Below are 9,541 nucleotides of genomic sequence, written 5' to 3'. Positions count from 1 at the left end.
CTATCGGTGTGGGTTTCTACCGTACTCGAAGCTTTACCCCACCTACCCTATATCACTCAAAATAGAAAAACAAACTTATGCCTCTAAAATAAATAATAATAGTAATCTCGATTTACAAATTTCGGATCCCGCTAGATTTTCAAATTCTGAATTTTATGTCCAACACAGGCGGGCCTATTTTAAGAAATCCCTACATGAAATTACCTTTTGTACTTAATTTTTGTCCTTAATTTTGTTCTTGCACAATCTCCCAAATTTTACACATAAGTCCCTCTAATTTTCATCTTTGGATGTTGGCAGCTATGTTTATGTTCAAATTTAGATGTAGTTGATAAAAATATTATATAGTTTTCAAGGAACTACAAAGTTTTATCCTCAAACTAAGTTTTTAAAACTAAAAAAAAATTTTTTTTTTGTGTTTCAGGCTGTTGCCATTGCTTTACTCATACAGTAAACTCCTGATTATCCGCGGATTAGGGTGGCACGGTAACCGCAGATAATCTGAATTACATGTAAAAAAATACTGGTGTATACAATAGCTAAAAAATAGGAATAAAACTCATACATTTAGAAAAGTTATAGCTAAAATCCATAACATAGATTGTAAAAAATATTTGAAAAAGCTAAAAATAAACAATTACATTATCATAAGTCACCACCGTTGAAGAAAAAAATAGTTAAAACACCCGCGGATAATCCGAGACGTGGATAATCTGATCGCTGATAATCGGGAGTTTACTGTATATTTAGAATCTATACAGTAGAGCCTCCATGATCCAAAACTCTTGTAACTGATAACAGTTTTTGATTGAATTCTTTAAAAAATCTATTTTTTTAGATCTATGATTTAATTATTGGATTATTATATCTTTTTTTTTCCCCCTTTAGACATAATTTGACATTATGGATGTACCAGAGAACAAGGTTTTTCTCCAGAGATGTAAAATATACATTGAACACATTCTGGGTCCTAAGACTAGTAAGTCTTCTTTTATATTTTTAGTTCTCTGGATTTTAAACTAGTTGTTAAGGTTTTGGTGTACAGGGAAAGTAAATTATCAATATAAAAAAAAGTTAAAGCAGTGGAATGTAAGTACAGTCGAACTTAGTTAATTCAAAATGTGAGGAGCCACTGCAAAACTTCGAATCACCTAAAAATAATAATAATAATTTTTTTGCCTTAAAATAATCGGTCATAACCAGGGTTGGCTTTCTGCTGGCAGAAACTAGTTTTTGCCGTGCCAGTGGCAGAAACTGGTTATAACCGGTAAAAACCGGCAGAAACTGGCAAAAACTTAAGTGTCTTTAATAACTTTAACTTAACTTTTAAAGTAATTACTAAATGATATTCGTTTAAATAAACTGAAACATCAAACTTCATTTCATCATTTAAAACAATAAAATCCTACGCTAATGCCCTTGATTTAGTTTGGAAAGGAAACTTTTCAATTGTAGATGCTCGTAATATTTGCATTAATCTAACAAAGGACAAAAATCAGATGGGTTCTTAAGCAAGAGGAGTGACATACAGAACTAAAAACAGGAAATTACTGATTGTAATTTGCTCGCTTTTTATGCTTCATCTGGATTGCTTGTGATTAAAATTATCACGTGCTTCAAGAAGAAAGTGTCAGAATTTTACTTGCCAATATTAACCTAGATTTTGTATGTACCTAATGTCACAGCTTTGCAAAACAAATTGGCCGCATTTCTCGAAACTTATTTTTCCAGTTAAATTTTTACCACTTTCCCAGTTACTAGATGGTGGACTAGTTTGAAAAAATATACAACTGATGAAAGTTTCACGAATATTGCTTGTTCTTTGATGCCTTGCCTGCTAGCTCTTCTGTTGCGAGAATAGTCCTAAGTTCCTCATTTGTGAACATTTAATTGAGAAAACTGTTTGGATTTTTGAAACCACCTTTTCTAAGAGGCAACTGCAGGGTTCAAACAATGTAACATTTGTTGCAATGTAACAATTGATTGTGCTTTAGTTAACAAATTAATTTTTTTTTTTTTTGCATTTTCTACTGTGTGTCAATAATTAATTTTTTGCCATTTTATGAGTTTTTGCCAGTTTCTGCCGCAAATGTGGCAGAAACTGGTTTTTGCCATGCCGGTTTTAACCGGTTTCTACCAGTGGTTTTAACCGTCTTGGCAGAAACTTGCCAACCCTGGTCATAATAGAAATTGGAGAAAAAAAATGTTGGAGTGTTAAGCACTATTTTATTCTCTTTTGCGATGATGTATTTCTTTTTTACATACTTTTCTACCTCATGACTCACAGCATTTTTTTCATCGAAAGGTTTTATGCTGGACACGGGGCTTACTTTCATTGAACTGGCACCACAAAAACTGAAAGCACAAAGAAGAAAACTCAAGTGATATCGGCTGTTTAGTCCTGTTTCCATCAGTCCCCTTCTCTGCCTAACATAATTTTCCACATTAGCTAAAAATAACTTGGCCACTTTTCAAATAACTGCATTGAGACTAGAATTCAGCATTTTTGAAAGGATAAAAAAACTTCAAATTAAAGAAGTTGGACTTCGAAATAACAAAGATTTTGTAACAATAACTGAATACAAGTTTTAAGGGACCGACATAAAAAAACTTTGAACTATCCACGAATTTGAATTAAAGTCGTTCAAATTGTCTAAGTTCGACTGTATAATAAATTTCTAAATAGATGATTCTGTGCCAGAAATTTTGAACAATTTTTTCCGAGTAGAAATCAACTCTTTTGGAAAACGGCAGTTTTTTTTTTTTTTCACGACCGTTCTAATCTCTAATCCATTTCAAATTGAGTATGAGAATGTGTTTAGCTTGATCAAGTATTACTTATTAATTAACCATTTATTTTCCTTTAGCTGCTGAAGTCAAGAAGCGTTGCATTGATAAAATGGCACATTCTTTAGAGGTATATATTTATTTATTTTATTCATATTATTTTCTGCATCAAAAATGTGCAACAATGGATTGTAAACTGGACCTCCCAATGTAAATAAATAATCAGCCCAAAAGTGCTGAACTTAAGATTTTTGATAGCTATTTCTGAAATTATATTTAAGTTAATAATATTTTTTCTGTATGCCATTGTTCTTGTTATATTTTTAGAATGTTGATTCTATAGCTTGATGGTACTGCTTCTCTAGAAGTTATCTTTTTCTTCTGAGTTCTTTTTTCTTTCGTAACCGAAGTCTTTAACTGTAATTTGGTGATTTCCAGCCTGTGAGACTTGCCTCCCGAAGAAGATATAGAACCATCATAAAAAACACTCGGCTGTTAACAGACCTAGATAACATTTAAAACTATCTACATACCTGAGTAATTTCTTTGAAATTTTCAGCAAAAAAAAACTCTGTACCTTTGTGAAACTCTCAAGCCTTTTATTGACACCAACCACAAAAATGAGAAGTTGAAGACCAATAAGACTACTGAGCGACCAGTAGTTTTTTAATGACATTTACTAATTTTCCAGTATTTTCATTTGGGGACACCTCAAAATTGATAACTGTCTTTTATCGCTTGCCAAAAAAAAAAATAAAAAATAAGTGCAAAAATTTAAAAATATCATTGTAACTTTGAAAATTTTCTGCAGAAGGTGTTCGCATGTTTTCTGAGAAAAAAATTGTTTCCATGAAAATTTTAAACTGGAAATTTTTTGTATGTATTATTGTATACCGAAAAAAAACAAAAAAAAGTCAAATTTTTAAGATTTATAAATATTGGTCCTTGAAAGCAAATATTAATAAAATCTAACTATTTGTTTCATGGGTAGTATAACTAGTCATTGCTGCATTAATTGTTTTTTGAGTATAATAGTAGCTGAGCTAGTTACATTTTGCTTCAATTTGAATTTTTAGAAACATGTGCAAAGCGTAGCTCAGATAGTTGCACTTTTAAATTTTCCCATAAACATTTATTCAGTCAATTCTGCTGAAAAATGTATATTTCCCCTTCTTACGCTTTTATGGGTCAGTCCCGATTTTCAGACATTTGGAAATCCTTTTATAACCACTTCGATAATGCTTGATCATTTTTCTTTATTATGTGATTTGTACCGTTTGGACATTTATGATTATGTGTTTAGCACAGGGTTGGCAAGTTTTTGCCGGGGGCGGAAAAAACCACGGTTTTTACCGCCCGGCAAAAATAGGTTTTTGCCAAAGTGGCAAAAATAGATTTTGTGTTAACAAGTTACGAACAGTTTTTTTCCTTTTATATAAAAGTAAAAGCATGAAAAGATTTTGATAAAATTTTAATTTAATTATTTTTATAGTTTAAAAAAAAATTAAGGTTTAACTTACTTTTAAAGTTATGGAGCATTTTTACTTCTAAATTTTTAAACATTAACATAAAATTTCAGTTTGTAACATCTAAGACAAATAATTAACTTACAATGAAAATGTAATTAGCTTGTTTATTCAGGGTGGCGACAGATCAGGGAAATCAGGGAGATCAGGGAAAAGTCAGGGAACTTTATTAATCAGGGAAAAGTCAGGGAAATATCAGGGAATTTTGAAAAAATCAGGGAAAATTGATTTTATGAAGAAAAAAAATTTTTTTTTTGCTTTACAAAATTAAGTTCTCTAATTCCCTACGCATTTTCCGCTAATTATCTGTTCAAAAAGAAAGTAAAATTAAAGAGGTGCGATTATACCCTGCCGTATATTTATGCATCTTTTTTCCTCAACGTCAACCACAGGATGAACTTTCTAAGATTGCTGTCTGTTAGGTTGTTTATTTTACCTAGCTTGAAATTTCCTTTTACGCTTTCAATGCTATGTAAAATAAACAACCATACAGGCAAAGAGGAAGCCTTCATTAATGCCTTAGCTCCTTTGCCTTTATTTCATTGTCTCGAAGTAATTAGCGTATCGCAATCACGATTTCAAGAAGAAATCTTCGATTTTTGAATTAATACTATAAAAGCATAAAAGTTATTACTTCTTCGCGTTTTTAATTAAATTGCTAAAATTGAACTTTCAGTTAAAAAAACCTTGTTTTTTGCCGTTATACTATTTGTTATCACCGCAGATTATAAAGGTTTTCTTTTCTTCAGACTTAAGTGATTCTTTAATTTTATAACCAAGTTGTATTCTTCTTTTATGTATTTTGAAATTAACTAATTGCTTTTTTTTTCTTCTTGCAGTTCAAAGTTGTTTGTTACAAAAACAATCTAAGATTTTTTTTCGTTACATACTGAAATCATTTGAAATAGAGTTAACTTGTGTACTTAAGTAAATATATTTATTTTTTAATTCTTAAAATGCTGTATTCATTCATTAAAACCTATGTTTTTGATTAGGGAAAAGCTCACTATGAATGGATGTCAAATGGTTTCATCTGTTTTGCATAAATATGTCAATTAGTTATACAAGAATAACTACATTACTTCTATTCTTTCACTATTACTTGTTATTCTTGCAACATTTATTATACTGTTTGAAAACTTAGTTCAAAATAGTTTCAATTACTTTTTAGTAATATCATAAATACACATATGTTTTTAAGAGAATTTTAATAGTTTCTTAAAATTCTTATGCTAAGTGGTTTCTGGAAGCAAAGTATTTTCTTTTTTTAAATTTTCTATAATCTTTCCATTGGAGAAAAATTTAATATACTGTCTTGTAGGTTTTTTCTCGCAAAAAAAATTGACTTGATACGGTTTTTTTTTTTTGACCATTTTATTAAAAAGTAGCATCTTTTTAAAATATATCTTTAGTTCAACAACTTTACACAACTTAAAACTTTTAAAATAGTGCATTTTATACAAACATACAATGGATTTCAAGCAGAGCAAAGAAAGAAAACCATTATCATTGGTAACGTAAATCAGGGAAATTTGGTGAACTTAATCAGGGAAAAGTCAGGGAACTTTTTTTCATAGTTCCTGTCGCCACCCTGTTATTATAGCATTTTTTACAGAATACTAAATATCTATATGAAGTATACTTAATCAAGATTCAACTATAAAATAAAAGAAATAAAAGTAATTAAAAAGCAAAATACACATTTCTTTAGATTGAAATATCACTTAACTCATCATAATCTATACCATCTTCATTAAAACCTATTTGTTGTTTAAGCATGGCATAGCAATAAACTAGTTTCGTGAGAGAAGCAACTGACAAATGGTTTCATATTTTTGATTGTATAAAAGAAAAATTTGAGAAATATCTCTCTATTGCAGCAGAACTTGCAGGACACATTTAAAGAGTTGCGACTAGTGTGCAGAAATCTTTAGGTACTGTACTACATGTAAATGCATTATTTCTTTAGTGAGACAAAGTTAATATTTTTCTATATTCAAGTAAATATTCTGTTATTAATTAAATAGCTTAAAAATCTTAGTGGGATAAAAAAAAGTGATTAATAAAATATGTGTATATATGTAAGAACCACCGCTCAGTTCTTATTACGAATCTTGGTTTTCGCAAGTTGCAGTGTTGTGCCGTGATAATCCACCACGTAGGAAGAGGACAAAGCTACATTCACAAATCACATCTTTATTTTTACATGGAATATAACAGCAGGAACTTCTCTTAACTAACCAACTTGTTTAGTGGTGCCACGATTTTTATATAGGGAATATCATTAAAAGATTACAGATAATTATCCCTCGATCATGTGATCTCACGTGATTTATATAGGAGGAGCAGATTGCAATAACGAAATATTATTGGGCTTTGCACCGCAGACAGAGGCTGGCTTAAGTCTGGAGGGAAAAAAAGTGTCTGGTAGGTACTTTAAGGGGAATCTCATCTGAGCCTAGAACATAGCCATATATGGTATGAGAAGCATTTAAGTGTGTAATAAATAATGTCAGTGACTCCTTACGCGCTGACATATAAGTGAACAGAACTTAATATGGAAAAGGCCTAGCAAAGGATTTTTCATATTACATATATATATATATATATATATATATATATATATAATTAGAATTCAATCTTTTTACTAATTTACTAAGCTTAAGTAAACATTATTTGTTTTAGCATTGAAGGAATTAGCTCATTCTGAAAAAATTGTTTTAGCAAACATTTAAAATCTTAAGTTTTGCAATTTCAACATTTTTTTAAAATTTATTTTTCACTTTATAAATTAGAAGTAACATGGAGAGACATAACTAAAATATTAAAGTGCATTATTTATATTATATTGTCTCTATTTCTTGATTAACAATATAATGCTACTTTATTTGCAATTAGGTTTTTGCAGTTTTTTCCATTTTTTCTGTTTTTTCCATTTTTGCCATGGTTTATTCCACTGTCCCGGCAAAAATACCTTTTTGCTGGCAAAAAACCCAACCCTGTAGCATTATTTTTAACCCTTCTTATATGTTTAATTGAAATTTAAAGCCTGCTGCTTGGCTAGAAGCTTTGAAGGAAAAGAAGTTTCTTCTCATCTTTGATGTGCATTTTTCTTGAGTTAAAAAACTACTGTGATTTTTGTGCAATGCCAGGTCTAGGAGGAGAGAAAGGCCAGTGCTAATGCCCTTTGCTGCAATTTTTTAAGAGTGGCAATTTTACTCTATTTCTGTGTTTTTTCTGTAGATATACTTGTTATAAAAATTTGGAGGAAAGTCGGTGAAGGCGAAAGTTTTCCCCGGGTTGGAAAAATCGTAGATTCTGTATTTTTTTTATAAACGTATTTTTTTTTTTTTTTGAGTTCTTTATGCATATTGTCTTTTTTTATATAAAGTTTTAAACCTACTTTCTTTTTTTAGGAAATAACAGATTATCCCGAGTATCGTGAAGTCTTAAAGCTAATAATAAGAAGATTACTAAAAATTATAATATCTGATGAACCTCATTTTATAACAAATCATCCCATAAATGTAAGTATTAATGAATGAGTTTTAAATCATGTTTTTTTTGAAACTTTGTTGCTTTTAAGAATATTTCAATTTTTTTGATATTTTTTTAATTGCATAAATAAATAAAAGTTGATCCACTAAGTTTATTTCAAAATTTGTTTTAATTATTCAGGAATAATAGTTTGTTAAATATAATTTTTGTGCAGATATCTCAAACAGACTTTAATTGTCACATCTGTATCTATAAGGCATTTCATATAATCAGTAAAACACATTTTAACTATGAGTCATTCCATTTTAAGTGATCCAAAGTTTTTTCCTCATAACAACATCCAAATAGCATGGGGGAAAGACTTCTATTTTGCTATGTGATCTTGAGGAAAACTTTCTTTCCTCCTTCCAAAATTGAAAGTTGGTGCTGATATAGGGGTTGAAATGAATCATAACTTTCCTTATCAGATATTGAATCAATCAATCTTTGTGAAGGTAGGATCAAAAAAGAAAAAAAAAACCATATGGGGTAAAAATAATCCTCATTTCAATCCCTAAGTGAAGCGCGATACTAGTATAGTGTTAATCGTATGTTTGGTTGGGTGGGAAGAGGGGGGAGGGAGGATACTTTGTCTTGTTTTAAAGAAAAACATTTACCAACTTTTAATAAGTTTACCATTCATTTTGTTTTATTTTATTTATATATTTTTTACATTTTTGAAAACAGTTTTGAAAAAAAATAAATAAATAAATAAATAAAAGGTGGTGATATTGCCATATTTGAATTCTGCTACTAGTAGCAAATTAATACTCATTTTTTGAAAAAAATAATGTTATATGGCTACAGCACAGAAACTTAATGATATTTATTCAAAATAAAAGCAACAAGTAACAAAAACCGAAACAGCGAAATCGAACCATTTACAAAAATCGTGATCGCAGAAGTGAACCCTTTTAGTGCAAAAAAATAATAATTGGAGGTTTTTTAACGTAAAAATGTTATTACATTTCATTTTCCTCTATTTTAGAAGGTTTATATTCGTTTGGTTTAAAACATTCCCGATTTTTTCAGAGAGTAGGAGCTTGACTTATACGCGGGTTTTTTATTCTTTTTCCCTATTTTCCTCTTAAAAGTAGGAGGACCGGCTTATACGCAAGTATGGGTACTTATGATTAATTTTTACTCAGGTAAGGATGTTAAAACAAATCCTAATTCAGAAAACAGGACCTTGATTTAAAAAAACAGGGGTCGATCCAGCGCGAAATTGGGGCCGCTTTGCGGCCCCTTCACAAAATTCTGCATGGCAAAAGCGGCCCCTTTCACAAAATTCCCCATCGCAAAAGCGGCCCCATTCACAAAATTCCGCGTCGTAAAAGCAGCCCCTTCACAAAAATTTATAAAAAGGCAGCCTTTTCACAATATTTTTTAACCGCAAATGTGTACGCATCTACGCGAAAGCCTACCCCTCTTCCACCTTCCCCCATCTTATCTTTTTGCCTGCTGCGTGAGGTGTTTTTGCTTGAGAGCGTCAGAGGGGGGGGGGGGGGGCGCGAGAGAGGGACGCTTATGATTGGTGGCTAGGGAAAATCCAAGAAAAATAATGAGCACGTGATAAAGAATTGATTCGATGATTTTCTGCCGTTCCACAAGTGCGAATTGAAGACTGACTCATTTCACGCCACGGCAAATTAATCGCCTATATTCTGTTGGTTTGATTTGCTTCAATGACC

This window comes from Uloborus diversus, chromosome 5 (genome assembly GCF_026930045.1).
Source record: "Uloborus diversus isolate 005 chromosome 5, Udiv.v.3.1, whole genome shotgun sequence".
Taxonomy (NCBI): domain Eukaryota; kingdom Metazoa; phylum Arthropoda; class Arachnida; order Araneae; family Uloboridae; genus Uloborus; species Uloborus diversus.
Note: the sequence above shows the minus strand (reverse complement) of the source record.